Genomic DNA, 24,222 nt, shown 5'->3' with positions numbered 1-24,222 from the left:
ACGAACCTGATGCCACAGATATACATGTTCGAGTCACATTAATGTGACCGTCTGTCAAAAACTTGAGTAACCATCTTTTGCTGAATGAGAGTCATTGAGTTTCTGGAAGGAACCGGCAGGCATGAGGAGCAAGCCCGATTCCAATGCAGTGGTCAGCTCCGCTTGGTTTCTCGCTTGAGGATCCGTGATGCCAACAGCCTCATAGAGGTGGTTCGACAGATTCTTGATTTGCTTCAAATCCGGGGAATTTGATGGCCAGGGGAGTACAGTAAACTCACCCTGGTGCCCTTCGAAACACGTACGAATATTATGAGCTGTGTCACATTGCATTGTTCAGCTGGTAGATGCCATCGTCATAAGGAAAAAAACAGAACTGCATGCAGTGGTGGACAAGGCCCCCAGGGGTGGGTACGTACCTGTGTTGATCCGTTGTGCCTTCCAGAATGGCAATATCACCAGCGAACGCCAAGAAAACATTCCCCAGACCTTAACGCTGCCTCCTCTTGCCCGTGTGACAACTGTTGCAGGGCCCTTCACACCACTGACCATCTGTCCGGTGGGGCATAAATGATCATTCCTCCTGTCAACTCTCAGTGGACGTCCAGTCGCGGATCTGGTGTTTTAATTCCAGCCTTCGTCACCGGTGAACTACAGTCAGACACCTGCTATGGAGTCAATTATTCAAAAAGAGTCTTAATCGCATTTATTATTATCATACCGCCAACCGGTTTCAACCCGACGTAGGGGTATTAGTCGTTTTAGTAAATTGATCCAATGTTTTCTACGTAAATGTACGAATAGATGTAATACAAGACGACACCTGTTTTTGTGTGTCACAAATTGTTTTTCTTTATATTACGGCACATAATGTAATATACTTTTACGAATGTTACGAGTTGACTACGGAACATTTGTTATTATTTTATATTTAACACTATAATTGTAACTCTTTTTAAATGGAATGGTTCCGTTCTCTGTTATTTACTGTCACTTAAATGTATGTTAAACCAAGGTGACTAGTAATTACATATAACAAACTGTATTAAATGCCGTTGATCGCCGCTGGGGGTGTTGCCGTCTATTCACGTGATCCCAGCACGCTATTTAAGCCCATACGAAGGGTTAGTCTCGCAAAGTTTCCTGCCGTTATGTAGACAGGAGTGACACCACCAGCAGTCGACCAATGGGTAACATATTGTAAATTTACGTAATTTTAGCTGTTGTATAATGGAATCTTTCTGACGGATACTTATAATTTCACAGTGTAAACGCCCAGAAGATGGCCCCTACGTCGGGTTGAAACCGGTTGGCGGTATGATAATAATAAATGCGATGAAGACTCTTTTTGAACAACTGATTAATCATACTAATCGGTGCTTCATCTCCACAACCATGTTGTCCAAGAAACCTGCTATGGAGGACCATACGCAGCGACGTTCGTTGAATGGTCGCTGATGAGACATTGTCGGTAGTCTCTTGGTTCACTTGAGTGCTCAGTTGTTCAACCTGCACATCTATTCGCCCGCACACATCTCCGTCGTTCACCCCTGTCATCTATGGCCCGTGGTGCGCCACAGTTGCTGCGGCGCCAATTTTGGATAGCGCCATTTTGCCGTGCACGGTACACATTGACCTCGGAGTCACGTGTACAGTTTACAAACCTAGCCGTCACAGATGTACTTCCATCATTGGCCCTTTTGGACGTCAGATGGATCACTCTGTTTCCTCGGTACGACAACGACTGCACTGCTTCCGCTTCCCACGAAACCCCTGATGTACCTTTCACTGCTAGTGCTAACACCTAACGTCTGTGAATGGTTATTGCATGCTGAAGTCGAACATAGATGGTGGTTACATTAATGTGTATGCACCGTGTAAACCTACAGGCTCTCTTGACCGTTGTCATTGATAATAAAAACCTAGGCGTTAAGCCGTGTCATTTTCCTTTCAAACGTTACAGTGTTCAGCCATCCAGGGACACCAGTGGACTGCTGAAGAAGATCTCAGTAGAGGGATCGAAACGTCAAGGAGTGAAGTAGTGTGATGACGAACATGACGCGACCTAACGGCTCAGAATAGTTTGTCATAATTATAGCACATATTCATTACAGTCACACAAATACACTTAACACAACTCCAACATAACGCAAGGAAAGGGCTTATTGATTACAGAGGAAGAATATCCTTTCCTATTACATGGATGAAGTATCCTTCGCGATCTTCCAGCTAACAATAACGTATGACTCTTTCTTTCTTGCTTGCTTCACTTTTTACGATAAGACAGAAAATTAAAATTATAAATTATTTTCTTGTATGATCTAGAGAAATTCGTTCCCCACTGAAAAAAAGAGAAGTGAATTAAATTTGAAATTAATTTATTTGTCCGTAGTACTATACTCAGGTGAGTGGTCGCTTCATTCGCACGCCATCATAAATGGGGACACCAAAGCAGATGAGAGGTGAATCACTGATTTCTGAGGGTTTAGCGAGAGGATAAATTCATCACGCATGTCTGTCGCGAACAGCAAGCGCTGCCTGTCACGTTCAGAGCTGCTCAAGTGGAGTAAACGACTCGAAACGGACGTATGTCACAGCGGGACAACCGCGCGATCCCACACACACACACACACACACACACACACACAAAAAACCGCCACATTACAACCAACAACAGAATAAACAGCAGCAGTATTGAACAAATTTCATAGTTTGAATTCCACATACACTCGCGTCAGAACGACAAAATAAAATCATGACTGTATCTTAATTTAAAATGTAGAAATACCACAAGCAAAGAGACGTAATTTCATTCCGTAACTAGACACTGATCTGTTCAAGTCAGATGGTAACTGCATAATGCACACACCAAAATCCTCCACAGAGAATAAGAAAAGGAAAAACAGAAGTCCTCAACCATATCTAAACCCTGGGGAAAAAGTACGTCACGACTTCGTACATTTTCTTGTGAGTTATCTGGTACATGGGACAATTAATACCAAGCAAAAGTGTGGAAACTAAATAAGTCAAATGAAGTGCGATAAAACAACCAAATTCCGTGGAATTTTTACTAAGAACGCCATTGGACATAAGTATGGTTACCTGTGACGCATATACACTGTTCGGTACGACTTTGGTTCATATGACGAGAAGGGGACATTCCCCAGCGGCTCAGTTGGTTGTTTTGTCTTGCTCAATGCTCCTGATCTACTCGATCTTAAGTGAAACTTCTGACGTTTGGCAATTTTGTGGCAAACTGAACAGCAAAAGGAGTCGATGAAGAGAGAATTATTGCCTTCCACGAGGCAGTAGATTGGTCCTTCGCTATTTGAATTGCAATAAACATATGATTAACCAGTCGCATACTATAAATACCTCTTATGTATCCATATGACATGCCAGTTAGTCGTGAATGTGACACGCTCATGTGACTAGGGACAGTTATTCGGGCTAAATCTTTTCCATACAATCACCTGCATCACTCACTTCATGGAGACTGGGCGCTTTGACTCTTGCTGGTGGTTATGTGCCTTTACACGGTGCTCTGTTATTGTTTTAGATCGCATTTACGTTATTCTGTGTACGTCACCTTAATAGCCCTGCATTCTTGACTCATTAATGAAGTTCATGCTAGTGAAATGGACCAATAATTAAAGTGATTTTTATTGCGTGCAGGGTCCGTATAAGAATAACCATATTTATTCCTCAAATACCATGTAGGGAGAACGACCGGATGGGAATAATCTTGTTTATTCCTTGAATAGCATGCAGAGGGGAGGGGCAGGGGGAGGGGGAAAGAAGGCAACGCCATGGTCGATTGGTTAGTTGTTTCATTAAATCGTTTCCTAATTCTTAATCTTTCTCTATTAAAGGTACACACATGGACGTCAGGTATCGATATTTTGGTGTGTCCATATAGAACTGACTGGAAATGAAATTATGCAGTGCGCGGTGCATTTGAACAGAAATAAGGTTGATTAATGACAATCCAGATTTATTATACGAGAATGAGTATTCTTTTTCTCGGAGAGAGGACAAGGACATTTTAGTCAGACGTATGAAACATTGGTTTCTGTCACAGCCAACAAGCAGAGGAGTCAGAGAAGAGACAGGAGTTAATGAAAGTTTCTTAACATCTAGAAAATGAATGACACCAATTATTAGTAGCATCGGAGAATTGTACACGTGGTGGGCTGAAGGCCAGAGGGTACGCTGTCTTTGCGGTATATATATATATATATATATATATATATATATATATATATATATATCAATGCGGTAATCGCACACATTTGGATGACGCTATACTATGAAGACGCTTTGAAACGGGTCAGACGGATCCATTTCAAGACTGTGAGGCGCATTAGGCCTCCCAGCACAGTGACAGTGCTCATTTCGCTTGACGTATCACTCTGTCGTACCTACATATAGGCTCTGGGAAATTGAGTTGTTTTCTTTGTTTATTGACGCCTACCTAGCCCGTTTAATTCCCACTCTGTCCTATAAATGTGTGTGATTGAGTTGACACAAGGCCGAGAGTACTTCCAAGATGCTTCCAGTATGTCTAGAGTATCTAGAGCAAATGATTCGTCACCATTTTTTTTATACTTTCGCTTAACTTCGCGCTCATATTATCTACGCGTGGAGGTATAAATTGGCAGCCAGGCACTGAAAGCAGTACACTCATACAGGACCTAAAAAATAAACTCATGACTACCAGTGCTAGTATTAAGTTCACCAAAGAATGTCTAGTATGTGATTTTCGTCCTAATTATGTCAAAGTGAAGATCAAAAACAAGTCTGCTGCAACCCAGATTGCGAAAAGAAAATGTGAGATAATGTGGATGAAGTCTGAAGTTGAATCTCAGTTTAAGAAGAAAGATGATATTATTAAGTGCTGTTGTAACACATATTTACAATCAGCTAATACACTGCACCCATTAGAACTAAAAGCTGCCGAAGAGTAGGTTAAAAATATTTCAAACAAAATACAAACTGAAATCGCACACAGGCACCAAAAGAAATTAGAAGTCATGCAACACAACAACCAACCATCCAACAAAACATAATTTTATGAAAGAGTCATTAACCTAACTGACATCACCTTCAGTGAAAAGGAACATCTACTCAGGAAAGGGCTAAAACACAATGTAAAACCCAGATTAAGTAGCAATAACCTCAAAAATCTCATTATACACACTAAAAAACAACTGATTTAGCTGACCTAAATAACACTGAACGGAATGTCTTAGCACACAACATGAATAAAATTATTCATAAAAGCATAAGTAACCATAATGAAACCTCCACACCAGTTTATCAAGAGAGAAAGCTAGTAAAGAACATAAACATGAAACTCAATAATAACAATGCCATGATACTAAAAGCTGACAAAAACAATTCTGTAGCAATTATGAACAAAGATGAATACATCACTAAAACACTTTCTTTTCTGAAAACAACATAACACAGCTCAAACAAGATCCGATGATAAAATTCCAAAGCAAAATCAGAAAAATGGACAATAAATGCAATTTCCTCTTCACAGAAAAACAAGCAAAAACATGCATTTTAATGAACCCCACAGCCCCAAGACTAAGATGTCAACCTAAGACACATAAATCACATGTTCCATTATGGCCCATTGTTAATTCTAAAAACACACCTGCCTCCAAAGGTTCCCAATTACTGAATGAAATTATGAAACACTACTTTCATTTGATAAATCATACTCAGTTAAGAACACAAATGAAGTAGTAACTAAAATTAAGGACATGAATATTCCTGCAGGTGCCAGGTTTGCCTCTTTTGATGTAACTAACCTATTTGCAAATGTACCAACTGAAGAAACAATAGACATAATCTTTGAAAACTTAATAAAACATAAAAAATTGTCAATTGCAGAAGTATCAGAAGTCAAGGGCATGTTACAGCTAATATTGTCTCACAATTACTTTACATTTAATGGGAAAGTTTAACAACAGAATGAGGGTCTTGCCATGGGCAGTAGCATTTCACGTGTTCTGGTAGACATATTTCTCAATCACCTGGAAAGTAAGTTCTTTAATGAAGACAATAGACTCAAAAGTAAAATAGTATATTACTGGAGATACGTTGATGAACCTTGCTGCTATTTGATGGAACAAAAGATGAGCTCGAAGAACTACTAGCAGTATTCAATTCTTTCCACAAAAACATAAAAGTCACAATAGAACATGACGACAACAGGAACGTAAACTTCCTGGATCTTAAAATTACCAACCACCAACATAAAAACAAGTTCAGCATACACAGAAAACGCACGTACACAGACATAACACTGGACAACTCATCATGCCATCCCACCACACAGCAACATGCTGCATTTAGGCCCATGCTACACAAAGTACACTCCCTTGATTTAGAAGAAAACACTGTCAAGAATGAGAAAGACACAATAAACAGCACTGCCATAGGCAATGGCTACACACCCAAAACAATTGACAATTTAAGCAGACAAATATACAAAAACAAGACAACGAATGGACACACTGTGAAAGAAGAGAAAATATTCGGCAGTATCCCAAAACTGGGCCCCGTATCACAAAAAATCGCCAACCTTATCAGAAAAACAATTGTAGCAGTTTTATTCTCAACCAATAATAAGTTAGGAAAGCTACTCATCCGTAATGTAAAATCAAATACACAAATTTACAACAACAGCGGAGTGTACAAAGTATCATATCCCAGTTGTCCTGCCTACTATGTAGGGAAAACAGGCAGAAACTTCAAAACCCGTTTTCAAGAACATGTAAATGCTTTCAGGCTCAAGAACTTCGAAAAATCAGTCATTTCACAACATATGTTGGAAACTAAAATGTCATCAACAGTCTAGAAATCAATTTGGTAATACTACAAAACAAACCCAATGATAAAACCCTAAGGCTGTTAGAACAGCTGAGGATATACCTCCACAAAATCAAAAAACCAGAATCTATGTGAAATGAACAAACAGATTTCGCAAGCCATAGTTATTTCAGTAATTTTAAAGACCTATTCTAAAGTTACTCCTTGCATATGTTGCTTGTTTATAGTTATATCTTTAGCATTACGAATAAATTCATCTTTGACAACACCATGTACCAAAACATCTGTTAAGTGTTTATAAACATGTGTGTGTAAATGTACATCCTGAATGAAGTGACATGTACTAAACCGATGGAGAAAAGAATGTTTGCCGGTACTAAAACGTTGAAAATACTTTCCTTGGATTATGTGGTAAGTTTACACTGTTTATTTTCCACTATTTTGCACATATATTCCGCGTTCGACTTACGAAATTCATAACCTAACATTAAACCCTTTCGTGAAAGGAATATACATTTCACCTCATTCAGGAGAAGAAATGAAACATGTATTAAGGCAAAGTACACCTGACTATGGACCCGCAGGGTCCGAAATGCATCGTGTAGTTAAGAAAACACGAAAAAGTTGTGACTGAAGGCGTTGTTTAATTCATACCTCCAATGAGTCAAAGGTTAACCGCCAAGACTGCAAAGATAACTCCTCTAAAATAAAATATTGGAAAAATCTACGGATCAGAATTCTGCACACAGGCTATTCAAGAATAAAATCAAACCTGCAATAAGATCACTCATGATATCTTAAAGTTTTGAGCAGAAGCACTAAATCACACGAAAAATGTATTTTAAAAAAAGGAGATCACGAATCATTTACTCTAGACTCTCTGAACATACTGGAAGCATCTTTGAAGTACTCTCAATAATGAGTCATCTCAATCACACACATTTATAGAACAGAGTGGAATTAGGCGTGAATAAACAAACAAAACAACTGCATTTTGCAGAGGCTACTTGTAGGTACGACAGAGTGATACGTCAAGTGAAATGAACACTGTCACTGTGCTATGAGGCCAAATGCGCCCCACAGTCATGAAACTGATCCCTCTGACTCTTTTCAAAGCGTCTTCACAGAACAGCTTCATCCGAATGTGTGCGATTACCGCATTGCGTGCATATTATAATTGTTTCATATACACTCCTGGAAATGGAAAAAAGAACACATTGACACCGGTGTGTCAGACCCACCATACTTGCTCCGGACACTGCGAGAGGGCTGTACAAGCAATGATCACGCACGGCACAGCGGACACACCAGGAACCGCGGTGTTGGCCGTCGAATGGCGCTAGCTGCGCAGCATTTGTGTACCGCCGCCGTCAGTGTCAGCCAGTTTGCCGTGGCATACGGAGCTCCATCGCAGTCTTTAACACTGGTAGCATGCCGCGACAGCGTGGACGTGAACCGTATGTGCAGTTGACGGACTTTGAGCGAGGGCGTATAGTGGGCATGCGGGAGGCCGGGTGGACGTACCGCCGAATTGCTCAACACGTGGGGCGTGAGGTCTCCACAGTACATCGATGTTGTCGCCAGTGGTCGGCGGAAGGTGCACGTGCCCGTCGACCTGGGACCGGACCGCAGCGACGCACGGATGCACGCCAAGACCGTAGGATCCTACGCAGTGCCGTAGGGGACCGCACCGCCACTTCCCAGCAAATTAGGGACACTGTTGCTCCTGGGGTATCGGCGAGGACCATTCGCAACCGTCTCCATGAAGCTGGGCTACGGTCCCGCACACCGTTAGGCCGTCTTCCGCTCACGCCCCAACATCGTGCAGCCCGCCTCCAGTGGTGTCGCGACAGGCGTGAATGGAGGGACGAATGGAGACGTGTCGTCTTCAGCGATGAGAGTCGCTTCTGCCTTGGTGCCAATGATGGTCGTATGCGTGTTTGGCGCCGTGCAGGTGAGCGCCACAATCAGGACTGCATACGACTGAGGCACACAGGGCCAACACCCGGCATCATGGTGTGGGGAGCGATCTCCTACACTGGCCGTACACCACTGGTGATCGTCGAGGGGACACTGAATAGTGCACGGTACATCCAAACCGTCATCGAACCCATCGTTCTACCATTCCTAGACCGGCAAGGGAACTTGCTGTTCCAACAGGACAATGCACGTCCGCATGTATCCCGTGCCACCCAACGTGCTCTAGAAGGTGTAAGTCAACTACCCTGGCCAGCAAGATCTCCGGATCTGTCCCCCATTGAGCATGTTTGGGACTGGATGAAGCGTCGTCTCACGCGGTCTGCACGTCCAGCACGAACGCTGGTCCAACTGAGGCGCCAGGTGGAAATGGCATGGCAAGCCGTTCCACAGGACTACATCCAGCATCTCTACGATCGTCTCCATGGGAGAATAGCAGCCTGCATTGCTGCGAAAGGTGGATATACACTGTACTAGTGCCGACATTGTGCATGCTCTGTTGCCTGTGTCTATGTGCCTGTGGTTCTGTCAGTGTGATCATGTGATGTATCTGACCCCAGGAATGTGTCAATAAAGTTTCCCCTTCCTGGGACAATGAATTCACGGTGTTCTTATTTCAATTTCCAGGAGTGTATGAATTATCACTCCGTTTCTCCACAGCAGCTTACTTTTATATAACGTTGTATGCACAGCCCTTGACGAAAGCTGACAGAGGTCAAGACACATCGAAAGATTTTGCGAGTGTGCTGGCAATAGGAACTGCTGGAGCAGGTATCAGTTTAGATACCACTATGATGGTATGCCAGTGCAGTGGAACTATTTTTGTGAAATTCATTCCTGTGTCTCCCTTGTTCCCTCTACCGTTGCTTGTGTCAGGAACCAATCTCATAATTTTGAAAACTTTTGCGTAAAACAGCGATCGGTTTTCACAACTGCATCTTTGAGCAGTTGACAGCATCTGGAGTTTCTATAGTTCGTGCTCAATGGCTCCGTCTCCACACATAATTCTGGAGTACGATCTGAAGATGATCCGCCGCTGGACTGCAACCGGTAACTAATAAACGTTATTTGTGCGATCAAGATTGTTTTTCTGAGTACGATCAAGAAATCAATGTTTAATACGTTTGGTTAACAGTTCCTTCTCATTTTCCGACAAAAATAATCAGGTCTCTCTCTCTCTCTCTCTCTCTCTCATACACACACACACACACACACAAACACACACACACACACACACACACACTATATACATATACGAGTGTGTGTATGCGTCTGTGTGGCCTTATATAGGGTGAGTCACGGAAGACGTAACAGCCCTTTTAGTTCGTGAAAGGTTACAGGTATCGAAACGCTGTTTTCAGCAAATGTTAGAGTGTCGAGAGGCAGGTATGTTTTTGTTTAGTTAATATTTTTAGCGCTGGTACGTTTACCAACCACGCTAATGTAAATTTACATAACATGCATTATTGGGTAACCCAAAAATTCACACTGACTTGTCAGGTGCAACATCATCGAGGGTGGCCCGTAAATGTATGGTGCGGCACCATAGGAAATTGCATTGCGGGACCTTACTTCATCTCAGACGTTCTAAAAGCACATTTGTACGCACACTTCCTGACGAACATTCTGCCTGTCCTTCTAGAACAGGAAATCTGTCAGTACCAAGAATATCGATACAAAACCTCGATAATCGATACAGACTCACATGCTACTTCAGTCCATATTGTGTTGTGTGCATAATGTTTACATGTATGTCGATGCGATTTGTGCAGTGAATTACGTTGGCGACCAGTGACAAAATACAATGTGTAATAGTGTAATGTTAATCAAGAGCTCCGCCATTACACCAGTGATGCAACTGAAGCAGAAAGATGATGAAATCGTAAGTGATAAACTGTCATATAAAGACCTTTCACACTATTTTCGTAACACATATCTGATACAAATCTGCCTGCATTCTATACAGGCTGTGATATCATACATAGTCAACCACAAAGAAGAAAACCAGCAGAAGAGATTACTGATTTCGATTTCTAGCCATCCACTGCTCCCCTCCTCCTCCTCCTCCTCCCCCCCCCCCCCCCCCCGAATGCCACACCAGCCAGCCGCTGCGGTAACAAACAATGGACAAAGAGTTTTAGATTAATCTAGTTTAAGACTGTTTACTTTTAAGTAACATTTCTCTCTATGTATGTATAAACACCTGAAGATCAACAGAACATGTTAGAAACGCGTTGTATTATGTTAGATTAAATATAAAACAAAAAAGTGACTGGTAGCAGAAATTAAAAATAAATAATTGACTTCATTTGATTCATTTCTTTGGGGAGCACTCGAAGATGCAGTCTATGACGAGACCCCAACTACGGCAGATGATATGTGTCGTCGAATCGCCAGTGCATGCTCTAGCATATCATCTGCTGTGCTTACATCTGTTCATATTTCTTTCGAACGGCGATTGCAGACGTGCCTTTTAGTCCATGGTCAACTGTTTGAACACACACTTAAATAAAGGATAAAGTTATTTTTTGGAAGATAAAATTTATGTTATGTGATTTGGATGATTACCATATCATTGTCAGTAATTTCTTTATTCCATTCACGTGTGTACGAAATTGCATTGCAAGTCAAATAAGCCGAAGTGTGTGTTGCAGGTAGCTGGTAACACTGTCATTACGCGCTTACGTTCAGCATGGAACGACGTTTCGTTAAGAATATTTATCTTTCAGTGTACAGGTGGTCAGAAAGATATTTTTAATGAAATGTTTAGTTCAACGAATGATCCCATTTTTTTATAATTTATAGCAGTATATGTAGATAGTTGTCCGACTGCAGGTATTTTACCTACAAGCATACAGCCACGTACCGGAAAAGAGAGGCCAGATCTTCCTTCTAACATTTAGATACTTAAAGCAGAAGTTGATTTTTGGGGCGAATAAAAACTATTATATTTTGGAAGAATGAACAGTTGATTTATCTGTCTCAGCTCGTATAAATCTGGGAGGATGCACATATGTGAAATACACTCCCGGAAATTGAAATAAGAACACCGTGAATTCATTGTCCCAGGAAGGGGAAACTTTATTGACACATTCCTGGGGTCAGATACATCACATGATCACACTGACAGAACCACAGGCACATAGACACAGGCAACAGAGCATGCACAATGTCGGCACTAGTACAGTGTATATCCACCTTTCGCAGCAATGCAGGCTGCTATTCTCCCATGGAGACGATCGTAGAGATGCTGGATGTAGTCCTGTGGAACGGCTTGCCATGCCATTTCCACCTGGCGCCTCAGTTGGACCAGCGTTCGTGCTGGACGTGCAGACCGCGTGAGACGACGCTTCATCCAGTCCCAAACATGCTCAATGGGGGACAGATCCGGAGATCTTGCTGGCCAGGGTAGTTGACTTACACCTTCTAGAGCACGTTGGGTGGCACGGGATACATGCGGACGTGCATTGTCCTGTTGGAACAGCAAGTTCCCTTGCCGGTCTAGGAATGGTAGAACGATGGGTTCGATGACGGTTTGGATGTACCGTGCACTATTCAGTGTCCCCTCGACGATCACCAGTGGTGTACGGCCAGTGTAGGAGATCGCTCCCCACACCATGATGCCGGGTGTTGGCCCTGTGTGCCTCGGTCGTATGCAGTCCTGATTGTGGCGCTCATCTGCACGGCGCCAAACACGCATACGACCATCATTGGCACCAAGGCAGAAGCGACTCTCATCGCTGAAGACGACACGTCTCTATTCGTCCCTCCATTCACGCCTGTCGCGACACCACTGGAGGCGGGCTGCACGATGTTGGGGCGTGAGCGGAAGACGGCCTAACGGTGTGCGGGACTGTAGCCCAGCTTCATGGAAACGGTTGCGAATGGTCCTCGCCGATACCCCAGGAGCAACAGTGTCCCTAATTTGCTGGGAAGTGGCGGTGCGGTCCCCTACGGCACTGCGTAGGATCCTACAGTCTTGGCGTGCATCCGTGCGTCGCTGCGGTCCGGTCCCAGGTCGACGGGCACGTGCACCTTCCGCCGACCACTGGCGACAACATCGATGTACTGTGGAGACCTCACGCCCCACGTGTTGAGCAATTCGGCGGTACGTCCACCCGGCCTCCCGCATGCCCACTATACGCCCTCGCTCAAAGTCCGTCAACTGCACATACGGTTCACGTCCACGCTGTCGCGGCATGCTACCAGTGTTAAAGACTGCGATGGAGCTCCGTATGCCACGGCAAACTGGCTGACACTGACGGCGGCGGTGCACAAATGCTGCGCAGCTAGCGCCATTCGACGGCCAACACCGCGGTTCCTGGTGTGTCCGCTGTGCCGTGCGTGTGATCATTGCTTGTACAGCCCTCTCGCAGTGTCCGGAGCAAGTATGGTGGGTCTGACACACCGGTGTCAATGTGTTCTTTTTTCCATTTCCAGGAGTGTAGTTTTCCTAATTGATGTCCTAGATTCTAGCCACATCGTATTTCCACATACAACATTCGTAGGTGAACCTGCATCTGGGTCGTAAGTTGGTTCAGTGGGAAATAAAGCTTTATTTGTAGCGCAGGCCTACCTTACGGTATACAACTACGGAGACTGGTCCGAGACGCCTGCTCGGCACTGTTTGCACTGCAAATGCTGTCAACATTAACAACCGCTATAGAACTGCAATTGTTTTCTCAAGGGCTATCGAATGTAGTTATAAAAAGTATGTGGTTCCATTTAAAAAGCGTATTTCAGTATCTCAGTTGATACCAGTGCTAAAAAAATTACCCAAACAAAAAAACACATGTCCCTCGACGCTCTAACATTCGCCGAAAACCACGTTTCGAAATGTAAAACCGTTCACGAAATAAAAGGGGTGTTTCTTACAAGCAGCAGAAAGAGAAACACAGCTTTTTGAGTTGCATACTACACCATCCGAAATGTTCAATGTGCACGACTGCGGATATTCGGCAGTCAACAGCTGTGGCACTGCTCGTTACATAATCCCATCCACCACGGCAAGGTTGTACTACAGCGGATGGGAAAAAAATCGGTTTTTAATTGTCCTGAGGCTAAAAACCACATAAAAAGCAAAATCGTTTTTTGTTGTCCTATGGCCAAAAACCGCATAAAAAGCAAAATATCAGCTTTTAATTTCCTTGGGCCAAGAGTCACATAAAAAGAAAATGACTTCGATTTGTAATTAGAATATGTTGTGCACCTTTTCCCTCCACAAGTTGAAAGCGAGAAACAGCATGTCCCACAAAAGGTCGGAGGGTCTAGGAGGTCACGTTCAGAATGCATCACGTTCAGAATACATCACGTTTGTATTTTGAGCACTGAAAAGAACATCTTTCCGATAACCCCACGGCCCGAAGTCACACGGATTAAGATCAGGTGATCTGGTCGGCCAGGCTGTAGGGGAATGACGGCTGAAATTCTGACATTTCCGAAAGGCCTCTGCAGCAGCCGCTTCACTGGCTGTACAGTGTGCACAGGAGCGCCATCTTGCAAGAGGATGACCCTACCCACACATCCACGCTGCAGAAGGGTTGGGACGGCATTGGTGTGCAGGACTCTCATAGCGTTTACTAGTGACGATACAAGTGACAAGACCCGCAGGAAGAGATACGGCCCCACGATAAACGATGCCATCAACAAGCGCCACACAGTCACTTCTGCAGAAGTACTGACCGACGTGTATGCTTATTTTTGCTCCCCGTATTCTGCACTTCTGTTTATTGACACATCTTTGGAGATGGAAGTGAATTTCGTCCGTCCACAGAATGTTTCATGCTCATTTATTGTCCACCTCGAATCAAGCCAGAAATTGCAGAGTGTACGTTTGTCTCCCTGGCGGGTCAGCAGGAATCAACGCCTGAACGTGGGTGATTTTGTATGGATATCAATGCAGAGCGTTTCGCAGGATTATATGTACTGTGCTGGCGGGCATGTCCAACGTTCGGGCAGTTCCTCTTGCACCGTATGTTTCAACACCGCCGCCCGACCCCTCCTGCAGTGCTGTGACAGACGTTGGAGCAACTGCCCTCCTCCCTCTACCACTTCAAAAGACTGTGTCTTTCCTAATTTTGTAATCATTTTCTCCAGATCCTTGGCAGATTATCATACCCTTCAGTGTCCGGAACTTCTGCAGGGCTACTGGCGCACAGTCACCGGTCTCGTAAAAGTGCGCCATCATTCATGGAGACAGTCATGCTGGTTGTCTCAGATTCAAACTGAGGAAAACCCATGTACCGCGCATCGCTAACAGCGCCATCTATTGATATAATATGCTGTTCAAATTTGACGTCAATCTAATCAGTGGTTCCTTCTAAAGGGTTTTGAAACTGGAAATTTAACTATCTAGAACTCATTGGAGTGTGCAGTGTGGAGTGTGGTCAGTTTTTTGTTCCTGAATCGGCTATAGAGCCACTTTGATCATCACTCCAGGGACAGTTTTTGAACATGCACTATCTATCTCCTTTGGTGTCATGCTTGCTATACGGCTGGTTTGAAAATGGACAGAGGTTTACAACTAATCACCATCAAGAAATAAAAAAGATACTTATTAAAGCAACTTATGACCAAGTGACAACCGGTTATTTAAAAAAATAATAGTGTTTAGATAAAAGGAAACGAAAACCGGGCACCACCGAATACATATTTCCTAACCAATGCTAGGAGCTGCCTTAGGTTTGTGTCAGAAATTCTGTATATCTGCGAGTCAGTTCTAAAAACCCCTTCCTATGACAGCTTTTGAAATACTACTAACGCTTAACTCACGAGTTGTGGTCTCTCAGGCCGCGCGAGAATTTTGAAACTCGCTCTTCAAGGCGAGTTCTGGCAAATGCTTGCATACCCCCCACAACCCTCCTCAAATCGGCAATCCTATAACGTGTTATGCTCGGTTGCATTACAACTTACTTTTTCTTGTTGTTCACTGGACTTTTTGACTCGCATTTGGGTTTCGTAGATCACGTCTGCTGACGTAGGTACCTGTTTTCTTTAGTATGGTTCAAAATGTGTTCGCATGAATACGTCAAATGGTTCAAATGGCTCTGAGCACTATGGGACTTAACATGTATGGTCATCAGTCCCCTAGAACTTAGAACTACTTAACCCTAACTAACCTAAGGACATCACACACATCCATGCCCGAGGCAGGATTCGAACCTTCGACCGTAGCAGTAGCGCGGCCCCAGACTGAATATGTCAGTTTTAACGATCACAAGTTTGATGAAATTGTCAGTCTGTTGATTGAGGAAGATGGAAATGATATAGACCCAGAAATAGACGGAAACGACGACGATTTTGCAATAGCCAGTCATTACAACTCTGCTGACGAACAAGAGGAAAATTCTGAGGTTCCTGTTTCGCAACTTATGCTTAAGGTGTGAGTTAAATGGTTCAAATGGCTCTGAGCACTATGGGACTTAACATCTGTGGTCATCAGTCCCCTAGAACTTAGAACTACTTAAACCTAACTAACCTAAGGACATCACACACATCCATGCCCGAGGCAGGATTCGAACCTGCGACCGCAGCGGTCACGCGGTTCCAGACTGAAGCGCCTAGAACAGCACGGCCACAACGGCCGGCTGTGGGTTAAAATCAAGTGTTATTTGAGTGGTGGCAGAGAGAAATGTAGATCCCAGCATTGCATGTCAATTTTGCAGACTTCCTTTATGATCGTATCGAGTGAAATGTATATGTCCGTATTTAAACCCTAGACTTCAGTTTTTTGTGAAAATTTGCTTGCTCCAGGGGCACCATATAAGTTTTCAATGCGTAACGTTCAGTCCTCTGACAGTTCGTTTGTGTTTACCGTTTTAAAAAATTGCACAATTGTGTGTGGTTCACAGTGATTAAAAGTAAAGTACTACCGGCCTTATTTAGTGCGCGTAAATCAACGAGAAGTATTTAAACAACACTTACATAAATGTAAAAATAAATGTTGTGTGGCTGAAAATAAAATTTTGAAATGATTTATGCCTCCAGGCTTGGTTTGAACGTAAGAATCCCAGAGACGGAACCTTATAATTTAAGTTACAGCAACTTCAGCTCGTGAGTTAAGGGTTAAACTATTTTGCATGTATTTATTAACACGGGAATGATATCAGATTAGATTTTAGGTAATTCCCTTATATGGCTCTTCTCAGTGGCTGTGTGAAGGGATACGCGGCTCTACGTGGCTCTCTCTACTTTGCTGCTCCACGAAGGAGAGCGCTGACGTGAACAAACAACGGGTGTTGACGGCCGCTCGCCAAATAGATACGACGGCAGGAGGCACAGGATGAGACACAGCAATATTCCTAGGGGCACTTCTTCGCCGCGAGGAGGTGACGTCGGCCGCAACTCAGCGCGGCGTCCTGTGGCGCTGTATTGTGTCTGGCGTGGCCGTGTGTGTGTGTGTGTGTGTGTGTGTGTGTGTGTGTGTGTGTGCGTGTGTGGGGCTACGCCATGGAGCAGCTCCGAGCAGTAGCAGCAGCAGCAGCAGTAGCGAGAGGGTAGGTAATTACTTGCAGCTAACTTGTCCAGGAATCAGCCGCGTAGGCTTGTCATCGCCAGCCAGCTCATCCTGCCACAGTTTCCAAGCAATTAAAGTTTCTTCCTTCCTATCCGGCCACCGACAGCAGGTTAATTTGTTTTGTGGTCGCGGAGTTGATTTGCTCCCGGGGGTTTCTCTCTCTCTGACCTGAAGCATTGTATCAGATCCTCTTATTTACCTTATAGTACACTTTCAATGCTGTATCGGCTGTTTCGATCAGAAGCATGTAGTTCTGTTTATTTATTTAATCCAGTTTTTGTAGATGAATAGTTATAGTGCAAGACACTTGAAAAATATGTGAAGTTCTTGATTTTATTTGCCTAATAACAAACAAAATGGGAACGTAAGTCAAAAAGTTTTGTCACACCTAGAAAAAAAAGTTATGAAAAGAAATATTTGTTTGTTTACAGGTACACGACGTATGTATGGTACATTGAAATGCATGCACCATAGTATCGTTTCATGTGCCTAGACAAACCAGAATAAATGCCATAGTTCATTGCATGAGCTGCGCCATCGTGTTGTGGCTGCTCTAGCGGCGTGAAACCGTACACTGACCGTCATATATATGCGTTTCAGTTTGCAACTGACGTTGCTAGTTAAGTTTTATGGATATCAAAACATTTACTTAAGTAGTAGCAATTCTAGTTTTACTAATGAAACATTGTGTGAAATAATTACGCGTGGTTGGTTTGTAGAGTTTTAGTTGTATGTTGGTATTTCGCTTGCTAAGGATTATTTGTCGCTTGTAGTTTTTTATTTGTAGTTCACTGTTGCTATTTGAGTTTACATATCGTAATCTTGTCATTTGGAGATACTCTGTAGAGCTGAAGTGCCAAGTGGAGAAATCGGAACTTTTCGGACTTATTCTTCTGTTTGAGTCCGGCCGGTGTGGCCGAGCTGTTCTAGGCGCTTCAGTCTGGAACCGCTACTGTCGCAGGTTCGAATCCTGCCTCGGGCATGGATGTGTGTGGTGTCCTTAGGTTAGTTAGGTTTAAGTAGTTCTAAGTTCTAGGGGACTGATGACCTCAGATGTTGAGTCCCATAGCGCTCAGAGCCATTTGAACCATTTTTTTCTCTGAGTTCTATAGAGGAGTGACAGCAGCGGAGGCGGCCATAAATATTTTCGCCCTATATGGGTATAATGTCCTGGACAGAGCACGGCAAGAAAATTGTTTTTCGTTTTAAGGAGGGTTGTTTTGATATTAGTGATCCTCCACGTTCCGGGAAACCTTCAGAATTGGTTTAAACGCATTAACCCGCAATGATCCACGTCAGTGATCTACGGTCAATCCATCGTCAACCGACATTTGCATGCAAGATTCAAAAATCGGGTGTATGAGCAGCGCATGCTCTAAGCCAAACGCACAATAATCAACGGGTGGCCACACGTTCTTCTCGGCTTGCTCGTCATCAATCGGCTCGCGGGCAACACCGACCACTCCTGTCCTATATCGTTACTGGTTACGAGAAATGGTGCCTTTATGGTAACGTAAGGGAAAGAAAGGAATGTTTGAGCCCAAGCAAAGCAGCACCTCACGGCGTAAAGAAGAACCGCGTGCATCCACAAAACATAATGTTATGCATCTGTTGGAACAGCGAGGGTTTGTTGTACTACAAAGTGCTTTCCCTTCGTGTAACCATCTCTGCTGACATTTATTGTCAGTAACTGAGACGTCTTGCAGACCCAGTCCGCGAGCAACGACCAGGAAGACTGCTTGAAGGGATGCCACCACTCCACGGGAACGCCCGTCCGCTTTCTACTAGCGACACAAAAAAAGTGATTCCACATCCATCTTATTCACCTGATCTAGTGCCCTCAGATTTTCAACTTTCCGCTTTCTATCGACCGACTTTCGAGGAACTTTCTTTCCATATGAAATTGCGCTCCGAACATGACTCGACGAGTTACTCGCCTCAGAACCACGTGGTTTCTACAGTCGCGGACTCTAAAAGTTACCGCAGCTTTTGCAGACTATTGCAGCTAGTGAAGGACAATAAATTACTGATGATTAGTTTCTTTTTTGAGTATATTGCGTCTATTACTTGTGTAAAAACGCTACGAACCAACCTAATATAATGGCCTGAGCCGATGTGATCTGTTATTACACTACATTGCCAAAAGGATGATGAAGTAATGTTCAAATTACACATTTTGTTGATGTTCTTATTCACTACAACAGGCTTCAAAAGATAAAAAATGAATTAGGATGAGCAACGGTTACAATTTACCTGTCAGCGGCACTAATCTGGTTGGGGCAACTTGGTCACAATTTACATAAGGCTACTAAGACGGTATCAGCTCTATTAATCGATTACCTTTCTTTCTGTTAGTTTTCTATTTTTCACCGTACGTAAAATACGTTTAGTTTCATTTGTGTTTCCGATTAAATTTATGCTCCTGCTACTATTACAGCTGATGAAACACAATATCAACTAACCTAACGGGACACTACAGATTTTATACCGGCCTTTGTTCGAGCGGATTCAGGGACATCGAAGAGAACTTAAATGAGGATGGTCGGACTTTTTATAGCTATTTTCAGTCTGTCGGAAATCCTCATTTGTGACGCACAGTTGATTCATGGCCCAATCAGATTTTCCTCCGAAAATGCGTTCGTTGAAGCTCCTAACCACTGTTTAAAGAAAGGTCTAAAATACTACGTTCTAAATCCTCAAAGGCGATGCGAAACTTTCGAATTCAAGTAGTAATTTTCGCAAACTGCAAACATAGTGTTTTAATTTCTACTCATTTTCTTTGCCAGTTCGTGTGTGTGAGGTTTGGAAAACGACAGCTTTCAGAGTTTTTCATTGTACAACGGTACTTCGTGTGGGTGCGAACTTTACACAGACTTTGTTTAGTCATATTTATTTTTACATCTCTTGTCTCGCATGTTTCAGTACGGCTGCTAGGTACCTCGTTTTTGAAACCTCCAACACTTTATAATCACTGTATCATTACAAAATTTATTAGTGTACCCGTTTTGTCGCAGCACGTACATGATTTTTGGTTTATGAATTAAATGGATCTTTTCTTGTTGTGATATTGCTACTTAAATTCGTCTTGTTTTGCCTTTTATATCCAATGTATCTTCAAGAGATATTTTTGCCTTTTTCTGCCTACCCCGAAAATTTCTATTTTCCTTCATTTCTTCCAGCAAAAACCTTCACTCCTCTGTTGTCATCAACCTGAAGAAACTGCCAGACAACCAGCAAAATGTTTCACATCATATAGTACACAAAAAACAAAGAGTGACAAAAGTACCCAAATTCGATACGAATCTGTGCTGAATGTCGTTAAATGTAGCGGAAGTGGATGTCTTGACCTCTAGTAACATGAAAGGAAGCGCTTGAACTGTCACAGGAGAAAATGTTTTTAAAATCCATTGTAGATACTTTGACTATAATAGACGAAAGATGACTGAAAATTATTACTGTAGGAAGAAAAGTTTTCGTTACTTTTTCACAGGACATACACGATGCAATCATCCTTATCAGCTGTGGTTTGATTAAAATCTCGTCCACCTGTTTCTTGCATACACTAGGTTAAGGGGCTCCGGAAAGGCTCAAAATCATGAAAGTTCAATTTTTACTTTTTTGCGTTTTCTGAATCTGCAGACTATTACCTTTTAATAGATATATAATTTATTCAATTCCGAAGACTACAACTATTTTTAAATTTTTTTTGAAATGTGTTCTACATGGGCGTGACCCACTGTGGCGCTGTTAAACTGCTGTCAAATGGTGTTATTATTAACGTCCGTGTTCATCAGGTACATTTTAGTGATGTGAGATAAAGTATGTGTTGTGGCTAACCTGTGATGGTTCAATATATATAGCTGGTGTGATTGTCGATTGATTCATGTTTATTTACTCTGTCGTTATCTCGAAAATATTCGTAATTAATTCTGTTTCTTGAGTCTCTGTTTTGTTGAAGTATAATAATGAGTAAAAGTAAAGTTATTAGAAATCCTCTGAAGGCTTTTAAGAAAAGGAGAAATGTTGGAAAGCCAAAGGTATGTGTTATTACCGTAAACAATAAAGACGATGAAAATCCCCAACATAGCTTGTGTCCCAAAGAAGATGACAGTTGGTGTAAATATAACAAATGATTGCTAACTGGTGAAGTGTACACTCATAAGCATAGTCTGCCTCATGCAATAATGGAGGTGATAAAAGCTATTTTCAGAGACTTAGCAGCACCTGAACTGTTGAAAAAGTGTATTCACGGAAAAACTCAAAACCCCAATGAAAGTGTAAATAGTGTTATATGGTCGAGAATCCCCAAGACTGTATTTGTTGGAATAGAAACACTTCACTTTGGTGTGTATGATGCTGTTTCGACTTTCAATGATGGCAACATTGTAAGGTGCAAGGTATTTAGAAATATGGGAATGAAGATAGGTTCTAACATGGTATGAGCGATGCTTGCTTTAGACAAGGAACGCCTTCGGGCTGCAGACAGGGCTGTAAAGAGTCTAGAAATACAAGCAAGAGTAAACAGGAGGAGGAACAAGAGGAAGCTGGAGGAGGAGTTTGCAGAGGATGAAGATAATCCATCCTATGGACCTGGAATGCACTAAAAAGTTAATCCAATCTTTGTCGCTCGATTCCCAAAACTTTTATTTTCTCATACTAATTACATGTTTTCTAAGGATCTTCCAAACATATTTGTTTCAAACTTTCAGTAAATGTTACACAGTACCTTCTGCATAATTTAACACAGCCTTTTTCCAAAAAACTGTATATTTTTGAATATATAAATAAAAAATTGCAAAAAAATGTTGTGAATTTTCATTACAATTGAAAAAAAATCATCTTTAATAACTGAACTAAAATTTTGTAAAATCCCTGTGTTAAGTTGTAGCCCATATTCCAATAAATAATCTGTAAAAAGTTCAACTTCCTACCTCAAATACTTTGTGAGGAAAGATGTAATTTATAAGTGTTATTTTAACATTGCAAGTATAGGGCGTTCCGGAGCCCCTTAAGTCAACGCCGTTCTCTCACAATTTATCAGTTACTTTTACAGCTGAGTCTGGTACCCATACGAGAATTCAATTATGTCTTATTTGCGATAGTTATTTGTGAACAAACCATTTCGCTTGTAGACCTGGTTTCGACCTCAATTCATTTAAGATTCTTGTTTTTTGCTACATAAACACCACCTCCCATTCCACTGGATTTTTGATAAGCTCTTAGATTCGCTCGTAAGACATCACTACTATCAATTTTTGGCTTTAGCTGATGCTCGGGAAGAAATTGTCTAGGTTCCACTGCCTTTGGGCATTTTTAGTGTTTCGAACTGGGGTACATTTTTGCTAATTCAACATTTTATTGCTAATTCCTTAATGTGCTTATCTGTCTGGGAGATTTCGTGATGTCTGATGTACGTACTTTGGATCCCTTTGCAGTGACGTTTACAGTATCCGGAATGAGACGCACAGGCTGAATAGTTTTTCTGCATTTATCTAAATCAAGAATAATCAATATTATGAAGGTTAAATGACAGGAAAGAATAACAATTTGGAAATTGGTGGTAAGGTCTTACGGGACCAAACTGTGAGGTCATCGGTCCCTAAGCCTACACACTACTTAATCTAACTTCTACTAACTTACGCTATGGACAACACACACACCCATGCCCGAGGGAGGACTCGAACCTCCGACGTGGGGAGCCGCGCTGACCGTTACAAGGCACCCGAAACCGCGCATCTACTCCGCGCGGCAGGAAAGCATATATAGAACGTTTAATGTTGACTGGAACACTTAAGATATTACCGTAAGGTATTTCTTTCATACTAGCATAGTCTCCTAACGGCTCTCCCGCCTCTGCGACAGTATGCTTGTGCAGCGTCGTCGTCCCACGTTCCTCTACTTCTCACAGCTGCTACTCATACATTTCTCGCTAGACTCTTTCGTGTCCTAATGAATGTTTTCTTTCCGCGCTATCCTACGTCACCCTTGTTTCCATTCTGTAGTTATTACGACAGTGAAAGTAATATATGAATGTGCCCGTAAGATTAATAGGGTTGAACTCGTTTCTCTAGAAGTTGCGGCACTACAGAAACGCGACGAAACGCACCAACATGCACACCCGTATTCCATCACTGGCAGCATGTCAAGCTGATAGTTTCAACACTTATAGTTTCAGGGAGTATTTAGAATGTGCAAGGATATACATTCTCTGTTTTTTTTTTTTTTTTTCACGCCCGCATCTCTTGGTCGTGCGGTAGCGTTCTCGCTTCCCACGCCCGGGTTCCCGGGTTCAATTCCCGGCGGGGTCAGGGATTTTCTCTGCCTCGTGATGGCTGGGTGTTGTGTGTTGTCCTTAAGTTAGTTAGGTTTAAGTAGTTCTAAGTTCTAGGGGACTGATGACCATGGATGTTAAGTCCCATAGTGCTCAGAGCCATTTTTTTGTTTTTTTCACCTAATGATAATCGTCAGATTAAATAGCAAAACATTGTACTTATTTATGGGATTCAATTTTCCGTCAGAGGAGAAAATTGCGTTGATGAGCCGAAAGTGAATCATAACTGCTCACAGCAAGAATGAATGCCTGTGATGGTGTTGCGAGCACTTGATGCGATAAGGAGAATAGATACATAAGCTGAGGAGAAACGAATGAGGATCTATTCTAGCGACGATACGGGCCGCAAACGGGCAAATCCAGTGACATAAGCGACTAGCACAAAGTGCATATTGTTCTGCATAGACGCCTGGGAACAAGCATCTCGAACACTGCATAGCTGGCTGGCTGTTAGCGTGCTGCTGTCGTGAAAATCTACAGAAAGTGGTTGAAGGACGGTGAAACTACTAGTAGGCGACAAAGTGTTGGGTGTTCACGCCTCATCATAGAACTTGCT

The 24,222-nt window shown here is 42.6% G+C and overlaps 1 protein-coding gene across 1 annotated transcript in view; it reads right to left on the bottom strand.

Annotated features, from left to right (window-relative positions):
• LOC126234468 (cardioacceleratory peptide receptor-like) overlaps positions 1 to 24,222 on the bottom strand; it is a 311,883-nt gene that overhangs the window by 160,006 nt on the left and 127,655 nt on the right. The gene's annotated exons all lie outside the window — the stretch shown is intronic.

Source organism: Schistocerca nitens, chromosome 2 (genome assembly GCF_023898315.1).
Source record: "Schistocerca nitens isolate TAMUIC-IGC-003100 chromosome 2, iqSchNite1.1, whole genome shotgun sequence".
Taxonomy (NCBI): domain Eukaryota; kingdom Metazoa; phylum Arthropoda; class Insecta; order Orthoptera; family Acrididae; genus Schistocerca; species Schistocerca nitens.
This window is presented reverse-complemented; position numbering and strand designations above follow the sequence as displayed.